Here is a 24432-nt window from a genome sequence, read left to right as displayed (position 1 = left end):
TGTTCCAGAGTTTGACCTCTCTTCCTGTAAAAAACGGTGTGGATTTTTTAATTTTTAAAAAATGAATTTTCTGTATTCCAACTTTTTGCCTATATTAGGAAAACATTGGTCAATGCAGAGATGAGTATATTCTATATGCAAAATTAGGATCCTTTTTTATTAAATTAAGGAAAAATAAAAAAAAAGCCATGAAACTTCTTCAGAGAACTTTGATTGGTTTGCAGTTACTTAGATGCAATAAATACAGAGCTAGTGGCATTCCACCTGTAACAGATAGAAGCATCTGACTGGAAAAGCAGATGTTCTGGTAGACTCTTAGGAATTTTAATTGTGTGCATAGGAAGAATGAGCTTCAAGATGGGAAAAGATGTACCTCTGTCAGTTTGCCTTGTATTTTGGGGGATGGTTTCATTTTTATTTTCTTTGCTGTTTCAACTGAAGAAGAAACCACAGTTTAATTCGTGTTTTCTCTTGTCAGTTCCTAGCTTTTTATATTGAGTTTCTGTGTTTAATATATTTTGTGTTGTCTCCTTTTTCTCCAGAACAGGGAGTAGTTTTTAATTTCATTTTTTTGTTTGGATTGTTTGTTCTGTTTCTTCTTTTCCGTCTGTCCTGGGTTCAGCAGTAGCAGTCATGTTTTTCCTTTGTGTTAACTGGTGCAGTGCTGTGTTTTGACTTCTAGTTTGAGAACAGTGTTGGTGAAGCCGATGTTTTCGGTTGTTCCTAAGTGATGTTTACCCTGACCAAGGACTCTGTGAGGCTCATGCTCTGCCAGGGAGGAGGGGAAGCCAGGAGGAAGCAGAGACGGGGCGCCTGACCCGGGCTAGCCGGGGAGGTATTCCATACCACAGCACGTCATGCCCGGGGTGGGGGGTAACTGGGAGTTACCCGGAAGGACAGGGGCTTCCGGGTGGAACTCGCTTTCTTGGCCGGTGGTATCGTATTCTCTTCCCTTGTTATTTTCCCTTATCATTGTTTTAGCTGATAGTAGCGGTGGTGATTTGTTGCTGGACTGTTCTTGTCTCAACCCGTAGGAGTTGCACTCTCTCGATCCTCCTCCCCGTTCCTCTGGGAGCGGGGAAGGGGAGAGCCCCGGTGCAGGGGGGGGGGGAGACGGACACGGACCTCGATTGTTGTCAGCTCGGCACCACTCACTGGGAGTGAGTGAACAAGTTACCTGACTGGGTTTAAACCACGACACCGTCTCCAACCTTTCCACACCCCCTTGTCTCTGAAGGAGTTTTAATAACATATATTTGAAAGGCAGCTTTTATCAGGTAACAAAGCTCAAGAATTTGAGCTCTTTGTAGGAACAAAAGGGTTTGTTTTGTTTTTCTCAGTACACAGGAGCAGAAGTGGACTACCATGCTACCCTTTTTTGTCTAGAAAATCACAGTTGCATGGACTAGTGTCCTGCTACAGAGAGTTGAAACCATCTAGACACCAGGATTTATAAAAGACTGTTTTCTGCAGCTGGTGTGCCTGCAGATAAGCACTGCTGAATTTCTTTAGCCCTCACAGTCTGCAGGGAAAAAAGTTAGTCTTAACAGCTTTAAGAGCAAATAGTGATATTAAGGAAAGCTGGCTTCTCAAAGATCACATCTGCTCCTTGCCCATTGTAGAAAGCTGATAGAAATGCAATGTCTTTGAGACCTCTGTCTTTTTGGTAGGTAAGTTACAAGGGAGGTTGCAGAAAGTCAGCTCAATGGATCTGCATAGGTGTATGCATACGGTTTCTCAGCTTAGTGCATTTCCACACTAGAATTTCTCCTAGGACAAAGAAGTACATTTGCACTCAGTCTGTCTCCTTGAAAAGGAGATAAGTCTGTTGTCATAAGTATCCCCTCACAGAGGTCTGCAGAATGAAGAGAGGAACAGGCCTTTTTAGCAAAGAGTTTTAGCTCCTGAAATCTCCTTTATGTGTCCTTTCATTTGAAAGCACTATATTTTCTTCTAATACAGTATTCCTTGTCTCACATGAATGTAGTGTCAACACTGATATAAAATAAGAGGTATTTTCTTTCTAAAATCCCTGAGAGTGTTACTTTGCACATCCTTTACTCCAGGTTCTCAGTACTTCTCATGAAAGTCACATTCCTGAAAACCTTTTTTAAAAAGAAAACTGGAAATACAGTTGTATTTCCAGTTTGAGTATTTGGATATCTTGTGTTTTGGCAATATATTGAGGCACCACAGTTTGCATAGCTAGTGCCATGATAATCCTATTTTTAGTTGAATCTTAGAAAACAGTGATTACTATCTACCAATACATTATCTCATATTTATCTTAGCTGTCTGCTTTCTCTGTGACATGATAAAACATGTATGTTGTTCTTTAAAAACTGTTACTTTAGCCTGATCTTACGTGATCTTAGCCATACAGGTTCAGTAATTTTCCTGTAGCATCGTTAAAAATTATTGCAGTTTCAAGCGAATAGTTTTGTTTTATTTGTTTGTTGTTTTTTTTTTTAATGCCCTGAGCCTTTTCTAATTGCCTTTAGCTTCAAAACTGAAAACCCACTCTTTTTCACTAAGTAAATTGTCTTTCCTTAGGTGTCCCGGGTTCCTTAGCTGTAAACACCATAAATCTATCTTTTTTTTAGAAATACTTACTTTATGGGTAAAAAGAGACTACAGATAATTTTGAATGTCTGTGCTAAATAATATCTGACAGGTTTCCAAAAACAAGCAAAGGAAGCATATATTTTTAGTGAGGTAGGGTATAGAAGAACCTTTTGTCCTTATACTCCCTTAACAATAGCTTTAGTCAGCCTCCCGCTTGGAGTATTTTAATCTTTTACATTTTAATACATTAATACATCAATACGTTTTACATTAATCTTTTACATCATTTACATTTCAGAGAGATTTTGCTTAAGATACGCAAATCTCAACTCTTACAGTTCTATTGTGAAAACTTGAAAACTTTCAGCAATCTGTTTTTAATTGATTTTTACTGTTGTCATGTGAGTGGGAAAAGTGTCTGTGTACAGTAATGAATTCTGTCTCATGAAGTCAACATTCAGTATGTGTGTCAGAATACAACACTCATTTTGAATGTGAAGTTTTAATTTTCTTCAACTTACATATAGGACTGAATTTTAAAAGCAACTCATGATAACATTTGATGTCCCTGTGGTCACAGGGAAAATAACTTGGATAAATGCTTGTAAATGAATAAATACTTGGATAAATGCTATGTAGCATTTATGTCTGGTTACAACTGGCAGTTTCCTTGAAGAAACTGATCAGGGTCATAACAAAAAATCAGAAAGTTACTGGAAAGAACTTTGCCCAGAGATTTTCAGGAAAAAAAGAACAAGAATAGGAGAAAGAAACTAAACATTTTTTTCCCAGGAAGAGGGGAGATGTAACGCTTTGATTCCTTGTTTGGGAGCAGGAGCCAAGGATGGTTTGGCAGGAGGTGTTGAAGTGTTATTTGTCAGCTAGGAGGGCTCTCAGTGAAAGAAGGCTGCTTGGAATTTGTGTGGAAGGCTGGTAGAGGTATGCATGAAATTCTCCTTTGCCTCCTAAATATGTGCTGTCTGAAATGAACAGCTATTATTGGTACACTTGAAAAGTAAGCTAAAATAATAATTCAAGGGATTTTTGTGGTAGCATGGAGATGGTTACAAATTTGAGAGTTGTAACTACATTTTGCCTAAACAGGTACAATTTTGTGGTTTCGTATAACTCAAATGAGAGAATACCTGCAGTATCCAAAGATTGCCAGTACCTACATGGTTTTTTTTTGTATAAACAGCACTTTTACAGTCCTAGTACTCTTACTTATTAAAAATAGGATAAAATTGTGTTGAATGAAATAATCTAATTTCTATTACAGATAATTGACAATATATTTAGGAGTTGGCATCATGACACAGAGAGAAAAAAACCAGCTTTTACTGGAATGCTGTTTACAGTTTAAATGCATTCTAATAAACAGTGTAAGTAACGGTCACTCTCAGAAGGTCATTTTATACATGATAGAGCTCATTCTTCCTGAATAAAACAATCATTTTAATTGACATTTTATTCAGCCAGAACTATGGACTCTGTATGATGTAGCATGATAAAAACCAAGGCTAATTTTACTTTTTGAAGAAGGGAAAAAAGTAAGGAGCTCAAAACACAGTAAATCATACTGCTCTGCAAAACTGTCAAAGTGTTATGTACAGTTTCATTTAGATGAGAAGATCAGTTCCTGTCACAGACATAACTGGTGTCCAAGTAGGAAAAGGTTCTTACTGGAGCACTCAAGTTAAGTGATAAAAGCATAGCAGTTCCCTTGCTTGTTCTCCTGCAAGCTGCAGGGTTGTTTTTTTTTTTAAGATTTCAGCTGTGCAAATACATATGTGAAAGGGTTTCTTTCTAGGCATTAGCACAGATACCCTTAGATGTTACTGTAGTTGGGCAAGCGCTGGAAGGACATGAAGAAATACATAATGCAGGTATTAACTGAGCACTTGGCTGGTCACACAGAAGTATGTTCTCCAGCTGATAGGCCTCTCTTTCTGAATTACTTCAGGGGTCAGGTCCTTTGGCTTAATTGTTAGGTTTTGCTTGATCACAGAATCACAGAATCCTAAGGGTTGGAAGGGACCTCAAAAGATCATCTAGTCCAACCCTCCTGCAAGAGCAGGGTAACCTAGAGTACATCACACAGGAACTTGTCCAGGCAGGCCTTGAATATCTCCAGTGTAGGAGACTCCACAACCCCCCTGGGCAACCTGTTCCAGTGATCTGTAACTCTCACAGTAAAGAAATTTTTCCTGATGTTCACATGGAACCTCCTATGCTCCAGTTTACACCCATTGCCCCTTGTCCTATCACTGGACATCACTGCAAAAAACCTAGCTCCATCATCCTGACACTCACCCTTTACATATTTGTAAACATTGATGAGGTCAGCCCTCAGTCTCCTCTTCTCCAAGCTAAAGAGACCCAGCTCCCTCAGCCTCTCCTCATAAGAAAGATTTTCCACTCCCTTAATCATCTTTGTAGCTCTGCACTGGACTCTTTCAAGCAATTCCCTGTCCTTCTTGAACTGAGGGGCCCAGAACTGGACACAATATTCCAGATGCGGTCTCACCAGGGCAGAGTAGAGGGGGAGGAGAACCTCTCTTGACCTACTAACCACACTCTTTCTAATGCACCCTAGATGCCATTGGCCTCCTTGGCCACAACGGCACATTGCTGGCTCATGGTCATCCTCCTATCCACCAGGACCCCCAGGTCCCTTTCCCCTTCACTACTTTCCAGCAGGTCAGCCCCTAACCTGTACTGGTACATGGGGTTGTTCTTCCCCAGATGCAAGACTCTATGCTTGCCCTTGTTGAATTTCATCAAATTTCTCTCCGCCCAACTCTCCAACCCGTCCAGGTCTCTCTGAATGACAACACAGCCCTCTGGTGTGTCAGCCACTCCTCCCAGTTTAGTATCATCAGCAAACTTGCTGAGGGTACACTCAGTTTCCTCATCCAGGTCCCTGATGAAAATATTAAACAGCACTGGTCCCAGCACCAACCCCTGAGGGACTCCACTAGTCACAGACCTCCAGCTAGATTCTGCCCCATTGACCACAACTCTCTGCCTTCTTCCTTCCAACCAGTTCTTGATCCACCTCACTACCTGATCATCAAGCCCACACTTCCTTAGCTTATCTATGAGGATGCTGTGGGAGACAGTATCAAATGCCTTATTGAAATCAAGAAAAACCACATCTACCACTCTATCATCATCCATCCACCTAGTTACTTGCTCATAGAAGGCTATAAGGTTGGTCAAACATGACTTCCCCTTTGTAAAGCCATGTTGGCTGCTCTTAATGACTGCTTCATCCTTGATATGTCTACAGAGGGTGTCGAGAATAAGTTGTTCCATCACCTTTCCAGGGATGGAGGTAAGGCTGACCGGTCTATAATGATAGACCGGTCAGCCTTACCTCCGATAGATATCTAATGATGTGATAGATGAACTGATTTTGCCTCACACCTCACACAAACAGATGCTGTTTCTGAGCTCAATGCATTCAGCTTCTTAAAATTTTGGTATGCCCATTCAAGCAAGCACTCTTGTTCCTCTAGGTTTGTAAACTATTTGCCAAGAAAACAATAGTGACCAAAATTGTTAAGTGTCATCAGCTTCTGTAAACTGGCTGACTGAAAATTGAAGAATGTGTGTGGAGATGATAGCACTCAACTGAATGGCTGCACAAAACCAGGGCTGTTTCAGTTTTGTGGATGTGCCTGCAACAGACCTATTGTCTAACAAAAAAGGTAAGGAGAGTCCATGTTGATGAATCGTTTTTTTCTCTCTGTAGTATTTAACTGAAAGAATAGTGTACATGGCTAAGCCATGAATGATACAGAAGAAAAAGATGAGTTAATTTCACCCTGTTGTCTATAGACATGCTAGAGAGCTCTGTGCTGATATTTCCATTTGAAATGATCTGTGGAATTTTCTGGTAATTGGAAATTTTGAAATGATTTTATTTTCAAATAGAAACAAAATTATATCAAGAAATAAGAAAGTTCCTGTAAGAAGGGAATTTCTGAGATGAAGAGGAGTACTGCCTTACAGAATTCAAGTGAGACAAAAGCTAAAATGAAAATATATTCCATGAACATCATTTGTTGGATGAGTGGGCAGAATAGGTTCACCGGCATCGTAACATATGGTTGTATTCAGAAAATATGTGCAGATGCATTGCCATAAAATGCACAGGGCAGATAAGAAGATAACATCACGATAATTTCAACAACTGACGTCAGAATTTGAATAATAATGAAAACTCTTTTGCATTTTCACTCTTGATATTTCTTCCTTCAGATTGGGCTGGGCTGCACCTTTAAGCTCTTCTGACAATCCCTTTACCTGCTCTTAATAATGTGGGAAACTTTGTGTTCTGGGATATCAAAGCACTTCGAAAACACCTGGAAAAACGAAAAGAAGAAAATGGTGAATAGAGTCAGTGGCACTAAATAAATAGCATTCAGATATTGCTTTCATGATATTCAAACTGTAGGATTATGGTGTCTTGAGTCACAAAAATACATTAACTTCAGCATTTTCTCCAGAATTGTAGTGGAGCTTTCTTCCAGTTAGACCAAAGTCATTCATAACTGATATTTCCCCTTTTCCACCTCTATGTCAAGCCATATACTAGAAGGAAGTGAAGAAGAAGGATCATATTATATGAAGTGCATGAAAATAATCTCCCTCACACATAAACGGTTGGGACAGTATGATGCTTTGTTGACAGGCTACATTTTAAACTTTCAGGGTATCTTCTTACATATGACAACTTCAAAAGTATAGTTTAATTAATCACTTGTTGCTTGGATACTGTGAGTCTTCTTTGACCTAGAATTGCACTCCTAAATCAATCTTACACAAGTTGGATGAAACTCTAAAATAACTTTAGAGTAAAAATAGCTGTAGCATTTCAAAGTCATAGTTTTTTCAAGATTGACATAAATTTGCAAACCTGATGGGAATTTTTTCTGTGTTTTTCCTAAAGTAAGAGTAACAGTTCTAGTACCTAGATTACAAGACAGATTATTTTGTTTGAAATAATTTTGACTTTTCTTATAAAGAACTTGTGTAATTACTATTCACTCTATTTTGTTCTCTTAGGGAACACAACAGAGACACAGTCCTGAAGGAATACTTTATACGGCATTTCAAAGATTAAAATTTGGGTAGCAAAGGAAAACTGCTATTTCAAAACCAAGTAGCTCATAAAAATTTGAGAAAGTAACTTCTGCTAGAAATAATATTCTACAATTGAGCAGTTAAATTATAGCTTGTTATATAAGAGATTGTAAGAGACTGATCTTTCTTTGAGAGAAAAATGATAAACACTGGAAATGATTGCATACATAACTTAATATATGCTTGTTTATAACCTGCAGATAATTGCAATAATGAGTACTAGATCTGCATAGTGGCAGGTTGAAGGTCAATGGCACCAGTGCTTTACATGCAGCAGTAATTATGTCTTCTTTTGCAGCTAGAAAGCAGAAAGAAATTTGGAAATCTTGAAATTAAAGAGCATGCAGTGCTCATGCATCATCTAAAAAATAATCACCTGGTTTTGCTGGGTTACTTGTTTAATTCTAGGTTAATATCTCAAACACTTTCCAGTTTGGTTGCTGATATATCAATAGAAATGAAAGTTACCCTCTCACTGAAAGTAAAAAAGAGTTCCCAACAAAAGTTGCAGATTTTTTCATGCCTTTCTTCATTCAACAAGACTAGAAAAGTTCTAAAAAAGAACTGGCTAGGAAAAACAGAATTTTCTGCCTGGAAAAGTGGGAGCTTGACTAGCATACGTGTGGCTGAATGAATGTGATATTACTTACAACATCAATTATTGCTCTTAGCAGTATACATTTTTCTAAAAGTAAGATCAGCTGAAAATCTCTGCCATATATAAAGGGTGGGTTTTACAGAAGACATTGCCTTAAGGTTTGAGAAAGTTTATGAAACAAACTAGACGCTGGGACATGGGATACTGTGTTGCGGAAAATTACCAGTGGACTTTCAATGCAAATACGTTGAGTGAACTGGGGCTTTGCCAAACTCCAGTGATTACTGTGTGACTACTGCCACTATTCCCCAGTATGTGTGGGACATCACCCCTCCTGCTCTTCCAGGCTTGGCAAGGCCTGAATTCAGAATGTTGGTTGAAGGGTACCTATGCCAGACCACTGAGTATTTACTAAGTATGAAATTTGGTTTCCCTGAAATATAGGAAGAAAATACATCCAGGATGCTCTATTTGGCAGAAATTTCACCTAAGCAACTGTGAAACAGTTATTTCAAGACTGAATTTAAAGCATGGGTATTAACTTCTTTCTTTCAGGGGCCGTTGCTGACCAGCATACAATCAATACATTGCTGTGATCAGATTAACATTGCTCAGATATCATCGTCATATTAACTGCCTGTGTCTGCAACTTTTAACAGCATGAACCTGAAGAAAAGGCTTTTCCTTTTATAGGTTCTTTCCTGGATTTGTGTGTTAGCCATCTAGCTCTAATGAAAATCTGATACTGGCTTTGATAATCTTGATTCTAATGATCACCGTAAAACAACTGGTGAGTTGTGAATCAAGATCACTGGAGATCTGTGTAGAGGGAGATGAAGCAAATCACAGCAGTTAACTGCAACAGGGCTTTTTTTTTTTTTTTTTTTTTGTAGCTCACTGTGTATCTTCTCCCTTGAGGATCCATAGGAAGAACTTAGTAATTCAGATGTAGAGTCTATTCATCTGTACTAGGCAACATGATAATGATTAAAATAGTATTATTTTAATCCTGAAAAAAATCATTTGACTGCAGGAAACCTGCAAACATCTAATTTTATACTTTAAATATGTTTTTTCTAGTTTCAGAAACCAATGTGAGTATTCTTAGCTAAAAAGCTGGCTGAAGAATCATAGAATCACAGAGTCAGCTAGGTTGGAAAAGATCTTTAAGACTGTCAAATCCGACCATTAGCTCAGCACTGCCAAGGCCACCACTAAACCATATCACTGAGGGCTTCATCTACATGGTTTTTGAACACTTCCAGGGACACTGATCTGCTGCTTTCCTGGGTAGCCTGTTCCAATGCCTGATCACCCTCTCAGTGAATAAATTTTTCCTAATATCCAATCTAAACCTCTCCTGGTGCAGCTTGAGCTTCAGTAATGCTAACTATAGACTATTTTCCTCTTGTTCAGAATCTGTAATTTTTGTTCTGGAGAGGCCTTATGTTGTCTCTTGGAAACTTTAACAAAAAAAAGTGTGTTATATTTGACAGATTCATGAGCTCATGATTAATCCAAGTTTAATAAAGCAAATAGAAGGTCAAATAACAGTGATAGTGTAGTTTCTATTAGCTTGAATTGAGCAGGATGGAAAAGCTATGAAAATGAAAAACATTTTATTTTTAAATTTAATAGAACCACATAGCTGAAAGTGTTCCTCCACTTGTATACTGTAAATAAGTTAAAGGAATGACATAATATTTCTCACCCTTGTATGGTGGAAGAAGAGGACTCAGTGTTTCTCTTTTAGGCATTTTAAGGAGATATTCTAACTTTTCTGTCTGTAGTTCTTGCATACTTATACCTTTTTAGGAAAAAAATCAGGCATTTTTCATCAAATTGGAGATCCTAGAGGCTGCTTGAAGGTGTAATTGCTCTTGCTTTTCCTCATCAGGAGCCTGTTATGAGAGTAAATAAGGTACTAGAAGCTTATGTGCTTCCTGTTGTGGAAGAATTGCTCTTATTAATAGCCTTAGGGCAGCTTTACTAAGACATGCTGACATCTGATATGCCTCTTTTCATTCAGATTCCTCTGAGGATCTGCATGAGCTTTTGCAGGGAAGGGTTTTTGCTGTGTTTCTGATTAATAATTATTTCAGAATAGGCTTTAGAAAAGAACCTTATAAGATGGCTAGATGGCCAGAAGTGAAGGCTCATGGCACCTAAGAGTTCTCCATGTTATTTCTGCATGAGTCTCTTACGTAACACAGCCTGTAATAACTTCCTAGGTATGACATTGTAATGGGTTCAGCTGCATCAGTCATTTTTCTCCTTCTTAGTAGCTGGTGCAGTGCTGTGTTTTTGACTTTCAGCCTGAGAACTATGCTGATAACACCAATGGCTTTAGTTTCTGCAAAGACTTTCTGAGTCTCATGCTCTGTCAGGGAGGAGGGGAAGCCAGGAGGAAGCAGAGACAGGACACCTGACCCAAACTAGCCAAAGAGCTATTCCATACCACAGCACATCATGCCCAGGATGTAGAACTAGGGGCAGTTACCCAGAAGGGTTAGATCACTGCTCAGGTTGGGCTGGGTATCGCTCACCGGGTGGTGAGCAGTTGTATTCTCTTCCCTTGTTATTTCCCTTATCATTATTGGTGGTAGCAGTAGTGATTTTGTGTTATACCTTAGTTACTGGACTGTTCTTATCTTAACCTGTGGGAGTTACATTCTTTTGATTCTCCTCCCCATCCCTCCAGGAGGGGGGGGGGGGGGGGGGGGAGGAAGACGGGGAGAGGAGTGAGAGAGTGGCTGCCTGGTTCTGAGTTACAGGCTGGGCTTAAACCACGACAGTTCTTTTTGGTGCCCAAAAAGGGGGGCAAAAAGGGTTGAGATAACAACAGAACTGACCAGAGTGTGTCTAATTGTATTTCTGATAAGCATTCATTGTTTCAGATTAATAGTCACTCGTCACAATGCTGATTTATTGGTTCTCAAAGTTGTTGCTCTTGATCGCACATTTCCAGCATGTCCTACCTTTCTTACAGCTGGTATTTGCTGTGTTAGTGTTTATCACTGGGGGCATTAGGCTAAGGTTCTTGTTTCATTGTACTTTATGGTAATGACTTGTAATACAATAGACTAATTGATCATGAAACTGATCTGGCTTGCATTCCGAGTGTGGTCATCACCTCTATACTTTGGGTTGTATATAATGGAAGTGTTTAGCAATTACACATCTTTTTTCCCCTCCTCAGGTGTTCAACTTGTGAAGGACACATTCCCTTACATTCCCAGCCCCTCCCCCCAGACCATTTACAGCACCATTTGAGAGTTCTGAAGGTTTTGAATGGCCTTTAGGTAGCCTTGAGACCTGCCTGCTGATTGTGCTGGGGACCACCATGTTGGCACACATACAGAGTGTGTTTTACCCACGGCCATTTTGTCTGATCTCAAAAGTTAAGCAGATTCGAGTTTGGGTCTTGTCTAGGGTTGGACAACGATATAGGAAGACCAAGAGATTTTCCCTGAGGCTGGACAATCATGAGTGGCAGGGTGTGTGGGATAGTATGGACAAGTATCTAGGCCAGTGGGCCCCTCCAGTGCTTTGGAACTTCACCACTGAACAAGTGCAAAATCCAGAAAAATTAGTAAAACCCTTAAATGAGGTGTGTTGTCATTCTGGTCATACCAGAGAGGGACAAACCATGGCAACATGCTGGGATTTGGCCAGTGCTTACAGAGCCCTGTTCAACACTATCCAGCAACTTCAAAAGGAAAAATATGTCCCTGGATCTGATGGCAAAGCAACAGACAGCACACTCCAGCTCCAAGTACAGCAGCTACACCAACCCCAGCAACAAGTACAGCAGCTACCCAAACCCCGACAACAGATACCACAGACACTCCAACGACAGTGATAATCACTCCAACTAAACCAGCGGACCAATTCGTGCCAATTTCGATTGCCCCTGTATGCAAGGGGAAAAGCAAAGAAAAGACAAGAAAGATGAAGAAACAAGATGAAGAAGCAATGGCAATGCATTTACTACCCAGGACAGCATCTGACCAGGAGTCATCATCACATGAATCAGAGGAAGAAGAAGAAGAAGAAGAGGTGACTTCTCAACGTTGAACCTCAACCGAACCACAGAACATGCAAAAAGATTTTACCCATCAACCACAGGGGCACATTATCACCTAATTGCTCTGATGCTGGGACAATGGGGCCGATGGTCACAAACTAGAAGGTAGGGAAGCCAAGCAGCTGGGATCACTTGCTAAGGAAGGGGGAATTGACAAAACAATTGCAAGAGAGAAACAGTTCCTCAGTCTTTGGAAGTGGCTCTTGGCAGCTATGAAATAAAAGTTTCTATACAAAGACGATGTTATGAGACGTTCAGCCAAGTGGACTATCTAGAGAAAAGCATCAAGCCTCTGAGGGAATCACCATTATAGAGATGACCTATCACATCAAGCCAAATGCTGGGATGCACCCATAGATCCAGATGAAGTCGAATGTACACAACCCATGTGGTGGAAATTTACACGGAAAGGACTGTCATCATATGCCCATTCATTGGCAACAGTAACCTGGAATGACATAGTACCACAGATTCGTCATCTCCAAGAGTTCAAAGACAATCTCACCCCTTCCATCATTTCAGTTGTGGAAAAACTGTCCCAAGAGTTCAAACAATTGAGAGACGATCTATCTGATCTCTTCAGCTCTCCATGTGTACCAACCCACATCTCAGCTACTAACAAAAGGTGTCCTACTGCTCGAGAGGGAAGATATAGACGCTATATACCATGGGGGTCCCTATGGTTTTACCTGTGGGATCACGGAGAAGACATGAGAAAGTGGGATGGAAAACCTACCTCAGCTCTGGAAGAACGGGTGCATGAACTGAAGAGAAGAACAAAGGTCAAGGCTGCTCATCCCATGAAAGCTGTGGCTTCAGTCTCTGGTGAGCAGGTTCCCAGATAGAGTGGAAGAGCTGATTTTACTCCAGCTCCTGTGATAGAGAAGAATAATCCCTTTTACCACGACTTAAGTGTCCAATATTGTGATGACCATTAGAGGGGCCCTGCCTCCAGCCAGGTGGAGGTAGGGAACAATTGGATTTACTGGACTGTGTGGATCAGATGACCTGGCACATCAGTCCCACAGAAGTATAAGGCTCTAGTAGGTACCAGTGCACAGTGTACCCTGATGCCATCAAGCTGTCAAGGAGTGGGACCCATTCATATTTCTGGAGTGACAGGAGGATCCCAAGAGTTGACTGTACTGGAGGCTGAAATCAGCCTGACCTGGAGAAAGTGGCAAAAGCACCCCACTGTGACTGGTCCAGAGGCTCCATGCATCCTTGGCATAGATTGCCTCAGGAGAGGGTACTTCAAAGACCCAAAAGGGTACCGGTGGGCTTTTGGTATTGCTGCTTTGGAGACTGAGGAAATTGAGCAGCTGTCCACCTTGCCTGGTCTCTCAGAAGATCCCTCTGCTGTGGGGTTGCTGAAAGTGGAAGAACAAGTTCCAACTGCGACCACAACAGTGCACTGGCGGCAGTATTGCACCAACCGAGACTCCCTGATTCCCATCCATCAGCTGATCCATAGACTGGAGAGTCAAGGAGTCAAGGAGTGATCAGCAGGACCTGCTCACTCTTTGATAGCCCATATGGCCAGTGCAAAAGTCTAATGGAGAATGGAGACTAACGGTAGACTATCGTGGCCTGAATGAAGTCAGACCACCATTGAGTGCTGCCGTACCGGACATGCTAGAACTTCAGTATGAACTGGAGTCAAAGGCAGCCAAGTGGTTATGCCACGATTGATATTGCCAATGCATTTTTCTCAATTCCTTTGGCAGCAGAGTGCAGGCCACAGTTTGCTTTTACTTGGAGGGGTGTCCAGTTCACTTGGAACTAACTGCCCCAGGGGTGGAAACACAGCCCTGTGCCATGGACTGGTCCAGACTGCACTGGAACAGGGGCAAGCTCCAGAACACCTGCAATACATTGATGACATTATTGTGTGAGGCGATACAGTGGAAGAAGTTTTTCAGAAAGGGAGGAAAATAATCCAAATCCTGCTAAAAGCTGTTTTTGCCATAAAATGGAGTAAGGTCAAGGGACCTGCACAAGAGATTCAATTTTTGGGAATAAAATGTCAAGATGCATGATGCCAGATCCCCACAGATGTGATTAACAAGATAACATCAATGTCTCCACCAGCTAATAAGAAAGAAATGCAAGCTTTCTTGGGTGCTGTGGGGTTCTGGAGAACGCACATCCCAAATTACAGTTTGATTGTAAGCCCTCTCTATCATGTGACACAGAAGAAGAGTGATTTTAAATGGGGCTCTGAGCAACAACAAGCCTTTGAGCAAATTAAACGCGAGATAGTTCATGCAGTAGCCCTTGGACCAGTCCGGATGGGGGGAGATCTAAAAAATGTACTGTACACTGCAGCTGGGGAGAATGGTCCTACCTGGAGCCTCTGGCAGAAAGCTCCAGGGGAGACTCGAGGTCGACCCCTCAGCTTTTGGAGTCAGGGATACAGAGAATCTGAGGCCAGCTATACCCCGACTGAGAAAGAGATACTGACAGCCTATGAACGGGTTTGAGCTGTTTCGGAAGTGATTGGCACTGAAGCCCAGCTCCTCCTGGCACCCCGGTTGCCCGTGCTGGGCTGGATGTTCAAAGGCAGGGTCTCTACACATCATGCAACTGATGCTACATGGAGTAAATGGGCTGCACTAATTACACAACGAACTCGAATAGGAAATCTCAGTCGTCCAGGCATTCTAGAAGTCATCACAGACTGGCCAGAGGGCAAAGATTTTGTAATGTCACCAGAGGAGGAGGTGATGCATGCTGAAGAGGCCCCACCATATAATAAATTGTCAGAAAGTGAAAAGCAGTATACCTTGTTTACTGATGGCTCTTGCCGTATTGTGGGAAAGCATTGGAGATGGAAGGCAGCTGTATGGAGTCCTGGACGACAAGTTGCAGAAACTGCCGAAGGAGAGGGTGAATTGAGTCAGTTTGCCAAGGTGAAAGCCATCCAGCTGGCCCTGGACATTGCTGAACGAGAAAAGTGGCCAGTACTTTACCTCTATACTGACTCATGGATGGTGGCAAATGCCCTGTGGGGGTGGTTGAAGCAATGGAAGCAGAGCAACTGGCAATGCAGAGGTAAACCCATCTGGGCTGCCTCACTGCCCAGGTGCAGAACCTGGTGGTGAAGGTACGCCATGTAAATAGATGCTCATGTACCCAGGAGTCGGGCCACTGAGAAACACCAGAGCAACCAACAAGTGGATAAAGTGGCTAAGATTGAAGTGGCTCAGATGGACTTAGATTGGCAATATAAGGGTGAATTATTTTTGGCCCGGTGAACTCATAACACTTTAGGCCATCAGGGTAGAGATGCAACATATAGATGGGCCCGTGATAGAGGGGTGGACTTAACAATGGACACTATTGCCCATGTTATTCAGGAGTGTGAAACATGTGCTGCAATTAAGCAAGCTAAATGATTAAAGCCTCTTTGGTATGGAGGATGATGGCTGAAGTACAAATATGGGGAGGCCTGGCAGATTGACTATATCACACTGCCGACATCCTGCCAAGGCAAGCGCCATGTGCTTACCATGGTGGAAGCAACCACCAGATGGCTGGAAACATACGCTGTGCCCCATGCCACTGCCCGGAACACTATCCTGGGACTTGAGAAACATATTTTGTGGTGACATGGCACCCCAGAGAGAACTGAGTCAGACAATGGGACCCGTTTCCGGAACAAACTTATAGATATTTGGGCCAAAGAGCATGGCATTGAGTGGGTATATCACATCCCCTACCACACACCAGCCTCTGGGAAAATCAAATGGTACAATGGGCTGTTAAAACTACACTGAGAGCAATGGGTGGTGGGACTTTCAAACATTGGGATACACATTTACCAAAAGCCACCTGGTTAGTCAACACCAGAGGATCTGCCAACGGGGTTAGCCCAGCCCAGTCAGAACTTTTACATACTGTAGAAGGGGATAAAGTTCCTGTGGTGCACATAAAGAATGTGCTGGGGAAGACAGTCTGGGTTATTCCTGCTTCATGTAAAGGCAAACCCACTCATGGGATTGCTTTTGCTCATGGACATGGGTATACTTGGTGGGTAATGTGGCAAGATGGGGAAGTCCGATGTATACCTCAAGGGGATTTGATTTTAGGGGAAAACAGCCAATGAACTCAATTGTATGCTGTTGCCTGCTATGTAGCACTTTCATAGCCCACCAACTAGATGTTTTCAGGTCACCAGAAGCTGGCTCTGACTTCCCTCTGACCATCATCCCAACGAAGAATGAATTTTGACAAAACCAGATGAGTTCTGCAGTATCATCAGCCAGCAGCGATCCAACACTGCACACAGCCTTTCCTGCTCTGAAAGACTGTTACAAGAGATAGAGCCCAGCATCATGGACCAGATAGATTCAGTAGCTTTATAGGGATTAGTCCATGCACTAAGGAATAAGATCTCTCTCTCTCTGTGGATGTACATATATATATATATATATATATATATATATATATGTATGTATATATGTGAGACAAGAGTGATGGTATATTGAAAAAAAATTGTGAGATCTGAGTATGATGTGAATGGTATGGAATAAGGGGTGGATACTGTCCTGGGTTCATCAGTAGCAGCAGTCATTTTTTCTCCTTCTTAGTAGCTGATGCAATGCTGTGTTTTTGCCTCTCAGCCTGAGAACAATGCTGATAACACCGATGTTTTTAGTTGCTGCTCAGTAATGTTTACTCTGATCAAGGACTTTCTGAGTCTCACACTCAGCCAGGGAGGAGGGGAAGCCAGGAGGAAGCAGTGACAGGACACCTGACCCAAACTAGCCAAAGAGGTATTGCATACCACAGCACATCATGCCCAGTATATAAAATGGGGGCAGTTACGCAGAAGGGCTAGATCACTGCTCGGATCGGGCTGGGTATCGGTCAGTGGGTGGTGAGCTGTTACATTATCTTCCCGTTTTTTCCCTTATCATTGTTATTATTGGTGGTAGCAGTAGTGATTTGTGTTATACCTTAGTTACTAAACTGTTCTTATCTCAACCGGTGGGAGTTACATTCTTTCAATTCTCCTCCCCAGCCCTCTGGGAGTGGGGGGAGGAAAGAAAGGAAGGGAGTGAGTAAGAGAGTGTCTGCCTGGTTCTGAGTTACTGGCTGGGCTAAAACCACAACAGATACGTTGCCAAAAGTTGGATTAATTTTGTTCATCTGATATGAAAACTTTACTGATTTTTGATACATGTCTTTACAGTGCTTTAAATCAAAGTACTTTTAAATTGCTGTTGGGAATATTCATTATTATTGTTTCAGAGCCTACTAAGTATAAGATGCAAGCATGCAGCAGTTTTACTGAATAAAGCTGACTGAGTCTGAGCTTTATTATGTCAGTGTTCTGGCCTTTTAAAAGCATATTAATTTCTATGTGGGCTCCCCGGTTGTATAAAAAAAAAAAAACAAAAACAGAAAAAGGTTAAAGATTCTGTTTGCTTAGAAACAGCACTGTGTTAAGACTTAGCTGAAGCTTGATTCTCATTTTAAAAGTTTTAGAAAATAATTTGAATTAGAAGGAATAGAAAGACTCTTAAAAATGCATAAAGCTTACATTTAATGCCACAATTACTTAACTAATTTTTATATATCATGATATATGAGGCATGGCAACCTTTTGCCCTGTTTAATAATGACAAATAGTTCTGACAGGGCTGTGTGACAAACACACATACAGCTTTGGCAGAATACAGCCTGATAGGATTAAAACAAAAGTCCTGTGAATACTAGGCATAAGGTGATGAAAATTAGAATCTATTAATTAAAATATATTATTTTTCCCCTATCCATCATTTTGCTTTATAAGTCTTTGTAGTTACAGGTTCTGTATTTTTGCTGTTGAATACAACCACAATATAATGGATGATAACTTCCTCCTGCAAATGGTGGATGAGCCGACCAGGAGAGGAGCGCTGCTGGATCTCATCCTCACTAACAAAGAGGATCTGGTTGAAGCAGTAAGGGTTGAGGGCTGCCTTGGTTGCAGCGACCACGAGATGGTGGAGTTCAGGATCTTGTGTGGTAGGACTAGTAGAATACCAAGTAGAATTGCAACCCTGGACTTTAGCAGGGCAAACTTTGGCCTTTTCAAGCAATTGCTAGGGGAAATCCCATGGGCAAGGCTGTTTGAAGGTAAAGGGGCCCAAGATAGCTGGTTGGCATTCAAGGATTGCTTTTTCCGAGCTCAAGATCAAAACATCCCGACACGTAGGAAGTCAAGGAAGAGGGCCAGGAGACTTGCATGGCTAAATAGGGAATTGCTGGGTATGCTCAAGTGGAAGAGGAGAGTTTACAGGTCATGGAAGGAGGGGCTGGCCACTTGGGAGGAATATAAGGCTGCTTCTAGAGGATGTAGGAAGACAGCTAGGAGGACTAAGGCATCCTTAGAATTAAACCTGGCGAGAAGGGTCAAGGACAGCAAAAAGAGCTTTTTCAAAAACATGGCAGACAAAACTAACACCAGAGGCAATGTAGGCCCACTGATGAACGGGATGGGTGCCCTGGTGACAGAAGATACAGAGATGGCAGAGTTACTGAATGCCTTCTTTGTCTCTGTCTACTCTGCTGCAGGCAGTCCTGAAGAGCCCTGTACCCCTGAGACCTTAGATGAAGTCAGGTCGACGGAGCGGTTTGCCTTAGTCGATGAGGAATGGGTTAGAGACCAGTTGAGCAATCTGGACATCCATAAATCCATGGGTCCAGATGGGATGCACCCGCGGGTGCTGAGGGAACTGGTGGAAGTCATTGCTAGACCACTCTCCATCATCTTTACCAAGTCTTGGGAAACGGGAGAGGTGCCTGAGGACTGGAGGAAAGCAAATGTCACTCCAGTCTTCAAAAAGGGCAAGAAGGAGGACCCGGGTAACTATAGACCGGTCAGCCTCACCTCCATCCCTGGGAAAGTGATGGAACACCTTATCCTTGGTGCCATCTCAAGGCATATCAAGGATAAGAGGGTTATGAGGGGCAGTCAACATGGCTTCACCAAGGGGAAATCATGTTTGACCAATCTCTTAGCCTTTTATGAGGAAATAACACGGTCATGGATGATGGCAGAGCGGTGGATGTGGTCTACCTTGACTTCAGCAAAGCATTTGACACAGTCTCCCACAGCATCCTCACAGCTAAATTGAGGAAGTGTGGTCAGGATGATCAGGTAGTGAGGTGGACTGTGAACTGGCTGAAGGAGAGAAGCCAGAGAGTTGTAGTCTATGGGGCGGAGTCTAGTTGGAGGCCTGTAACTAGTGGAGTGCCTCAAGGGTCAGTACTGGGACCAGTATTATTGAATATATTCATCAACGATTTAGATGAGGGAATTGAGTGTACTATCAGCAAGTTTGCCAATGACACTAAGCTGGGAGGAGTGGCTGACACGCCAGAAGGCTGTGCTGCCATCCAGCGAGACCTGGACAGGCTGGAGAGTTGGGCAGGGAATAACTTGATGAAATATAACAAGGGAAAGTGTAGAGTCCTGCATCTGGGCAGGAACAACCCCAGGTTCCAGTATAGGTTGGGGAACGACCTGTTAGAGAGCAGTGTAGGGGAGAGGGACCTGGGGGTCCTAGTGGACGACAGGATGACCATGAGCCAACACTGTGCCCTTGTGGCCAAGAAGGCCAGTGGCATCCTGGGGTGTATTAGAAGGGGGGTGGTTAGTAGGTCGAGAGAGGTCCTCCTTCCCCTCTACTCTGCCCTGGTGAGACCACATCTGGAATATTGTGTCCAGTTCTGGGCCCCTCAGTTCAAGAAGGACAGGGAGCTGCTGGAGAGAGTCCAGTGCAGGGCAATGAAGATGATTAAGGGAGTGGAGCATCTTCCTTATGAGGAAAGACTGAGGGAGCTGGGTCTCTATAGTTTAGAGAAGAGGAGACTGAGGGGTGACCTTATTAGTGTATATAAACATATAAAAGGGGAGTGTCACGAGGATGGAGCCAGGCTCTACTCAGTGGCAAACAATGATAGGACAAGGGGTAATGGGTACAAACTGGAACACAAGAGGTTCCACTTAAACTTGAGAAGAAACTTCTCAGTGAGGGTGACGGAACACTGCAACAGGCTGCCCAGGGAGGTTGTGGAGTCTCCTTCCCTGGAGACATTCAAAACCCGCCTGGACACATTCCTGTGTAACATTATCTAGGTGTTCCTGCTCCGGCAGGGGGATTGGACTAGATGATCTTTCGAGGTCCCTTCCAATCTCTAGCATACTGTGATACTGTGATAAAGCTCAGATTGCTCAAGCAGCTGGGAGTCCCACCAGATAGACCCTCTACACTTTGCATTTTCAGGATGGGGAAGGACAGCAACTCCCTCACACCCTGCAGAAGAAAGAATTCAACCGCAGTATTGGTAAAATAAACATTTACCAGCTTAAGCAAGGGTTGCAGAACAGGGTACAAAATACTGGGAAATAATTGTGACTAGCAGTCAGATAGTAATTTCCACTTTTCTGCCTATTTTTTTTACCTTGATGCTGCCTCAGGGGTAAAAGCAGCAAGTGGTTGGTTGCAAAATTTGTAATGTCGGTCTCCAGGACTATGAGCTTCCTTTGATTAACAGGGAGGAATCCTGTTTTCCATCACTACATGATTTATCTAGCTTCCAGATTTGGATGCCCAAAGACAGGTTGTGTGAAGCCACTTTTTGTTCCATTATTTTACACTATTCTGACAAATTAGTGATTAGAATTTCACTGTATGTCATTAAATGATCTGCGATATATGCAGCAGGTGAGTTTGACTTTCGGATATAATGTTATAAACTGCACTTAACAGAAACAGCATTTGTGGAAATTGGCTTTTAGAGAATATAATCCAGGAGGATCTTCATTGTTGTAATTTGCTATAAAAGATCTTCTCATTTTGCTTAGTAAATTAGTTAGCTGATTCAGTTGCCATTCAGTTTTCCTCATAACATTTTCTTGATCTGGAAATACAGTATGATTATTAGAATGCCTTGGTTGCTGTACTTTAAAGTGCAGGAAGACAAGGAAAGTGGAAAAGTGAGTAAAAGAGGGAAAATAAACTAAAGAGGTAAATGTACAGAACTATTTTTAATGGGAATAATCACCAAAGTGGTGTTGTGATACATTCTGGGATAGAGGAGAGAATATGTTAAATAGTTAAAAAAATTTAGTCTTTATGGCTTTAGGACTGCTTTTCAGAGCATGCATCTAACCAGAGCAGTGCCAGTAGGGACTGAAGGCCTGAGGTCTCAGTCTGCACTAAGATAAGCTGACCTAGGAGTTGTAGTAACTGAGTTATAAAACAGACTCCTAGCTTCCTAGATTCCTAGAGAATTCCAAAGCTCCTAACTTTGCTATTCTTTCCTTGACTGAAGGAATAACAAAGCAGCTATTGATTCAAAAACTTTAATTATTTCTCTTGATTGCTGCTGGAACACTGTAGTAAGTGGCTGATTTAAAGGCTATGACCAACTTGTGCTTATCTTCCCAGCCATGTAGGGGACTTCTGTATCAATCAGTACCTGAGTACATTGTTAGCTTCTCCTTTTTTGACGAATTATTAGCGAAACATCATTAACAAGGAGGGCAAACCCATGAGACAAGGTGCCTCTCATGTTTCAGAATATGACCTAATTAACCAAGAAGTTAAAGGGAAAAAAGAGAAAGGAACACCTAAACCCACGAAACAATCAACCTCTCTTTTTGCTGCAAGCCAAATTATCAACAAAAAGGAGAAGATAAAGCTGAGATCCTTAAAAAAATTAGCAGTCCCATCTGTTGCTTTCAGGCAGGATCAAATACGCAGTGCAGTCATCACTTCTAGAAGATATTGTTTTTCTTTCTTTCTCTTCTTTCTGAATTTCAAGGCATAGTTTTCTCTTCCTTGAGCATGACACTCATATTTGTGTCACCCACTGTGTCACTTCCTTGTTTTGGAGCAGCAAAGCATTGCTGATGCATTCTCAAACATTAAGCCTTTTGCTCAATCCCTTTTTGTAGATCTATTAACAAGTCAATAAATCCCTTAATATATTTATGCAGTTGATTATGTCTACCCACACAAATATCTTTACCCTTGTTCTTATCAAACTCTTTCTTTTGTATTCAGAACTGGTTTGAGAAAAATAATCAGAAGCTTTTTGAATTGTTAATCATATTTTCTGATATTAATGGGACTTTCTAGCTTATTGCCTGCTGTTAATTTAATACAGGTTCATAGTTTGAGTCACTAATGCAAATACTGAATGAGAAAGTTCTACAGAATTTCTCTTGATAGATTGTTTCATTGCTATATAAAGTCTGAATGCATGTTTTCTCCCAGTTTTACATTCAGCTAATTCTCCTTTTTGTCCCCCAACTTGCATACAATTCTGTTCTGTAGGACAAGATCTTTGCTCAATAAAAAAAATTGCAGCAATTTCTGTTTTCTTAACAAGAAATGCATTACATTATTTACTGTTGTCCTTAATACAAGATCAAATTACATATGTGAAAAATTGATGCATCACAGGGCTACTCTTTACTGGTTCATTGCTAATTGTGATTATTTATTAGCAACTGGGTTAGGAAGTAGCACTACAGTATGACCTTTTGCTTGTGACATTCTGACTTACAGGAACTCTGCTTCCTCTTGGAAGGAAGAGGGGTTCTTTGAAGACGAAATGCCTTTTGAGACACAGTAATTTATTGGTTTACATCTTGGAGTTAATTTCAGAAAGTCATCATGAAGAATAGTGAAATAAAATCTATTCTGAAGTTCATGAAAAGTATTTCCTCCTAGATGGCAAATTCCCCTGTTCATGGAATGCAAAGAAAGAAAGCATTGTTCAATTCTTGTGTTCTGTAAAAGGTTTCTGTAAAAAAATAAAAAGTGAAAATAAAATAAAAAAGTATCCCTTTTAAGAAAGAAGCAAGTAACTACAAAAATTGCATGCATCAGTTAATCAAATTTTGCTGAGGTGAGATTTTGCTGAAGTGAGTAACTCTAGAGAGGATGCCTTCAGCACTGGAGTGTGGGGAAATCACAGCATCCAGGAGTCTCTGTCCTGAGGGGTCAGAGACACCACAGGAGGCCCAGGTCCTCATCAGGCCTTGCCCAGAAGCTGACAGCATTGCTGACACAGCAGCTGACTCTTAGCAACTGGCACTATGAGGGACAGCACCGCCCTGAGTGGATGAAGCATCTCCAGGGGAGCATGGTGGATAGGCTGCAGAACAGCAGTTTGCACAGGCAGGTGGGTGGGCAGGACAAGTGTGAAGGCTCCAGTAGCCTGGCAGGCTGCAGAGGTGAGCTCAGCCAGTGGTCATCGAGACAGTGCTCTAAGGTGGCATCTTCTTGGTAGAAAGCAAATAAACCCTCTCTGATGGACAGAAAGGACATGGTGACCCAGATAGAAGTTCCTCATAAACACAGCTGTTCAGCCCTCTGGCTGAGTGCCACAGTCTTTCTGTGATGTTAGATGGTGTCTGTGTAAGATCTCAGCACACTGATGATCTACTTTGCATGGTGACAGAGCTACAGGAACAAGAGGAATGGCCAAGGAATATAAGGGAATCTGAGGAGATCAACAGGTGGATCCACATTCTGCCATCCCTGGGAGAAGCAAGCCAGTCACCCAAAACAAAAGAACTTCAGGATCCCCCACCTTCTTGGCACTGGGCAGACAGAAGGGACCTAGGAGACAGGGGAGGTTGGAAATGAGGTACTCCTCAGAGTATATGGTGTGTTAACCCCCAGCTCACGTCACCTTCCCAAATACACCTCTACAACAGGTTCCTGGTACTTCAGGATCAGGGAAGTGAAGATGATGATAAGGGATCATGCAGGTTAGAAAAGCTGCCACACAAAAGTCAGAGAACACCTCATATCATGACCAGCAATACAAGAAAAAAGAGTGGTTGTGATTGGTGGCTCCAACCAAAGGGGAACAGAGGGATCCAGATGTTGGTCTGTCCAGACTCATAGGAAGTCTTCTACCTCCCTGGGGCCAGGGTAAGGGAATTCACCAGAAAACTCACTCATCTGGTATAGCCTTGCAACTGCTGTTCTTTACCAGTCTTTCAGGTGGGCAATGA

This window comes from Pezoporus flaviventris, unplaced genomic scaffold, assembly GCF_033815535.1.
Source record: "Pezoporus flaviventris isolate CSIRO_AGI_PZ_B2104156 unplaced genomic scaffold, CSIRO_AGI_Pfla_v1 ptg000018l, whole genome shotgun sequence".
NCBI classification, from domain to species: Eukaryota; Metazoa; Chordata; class Aves; order Psittaciformes; family Psittacidae; genus Pezoporus; species Pezoporus flaviventris.
The sequence above is the reverse complement of the archived record's forward strand: the minus strand, read 5'-3'. Positions refer to the sequence as shown.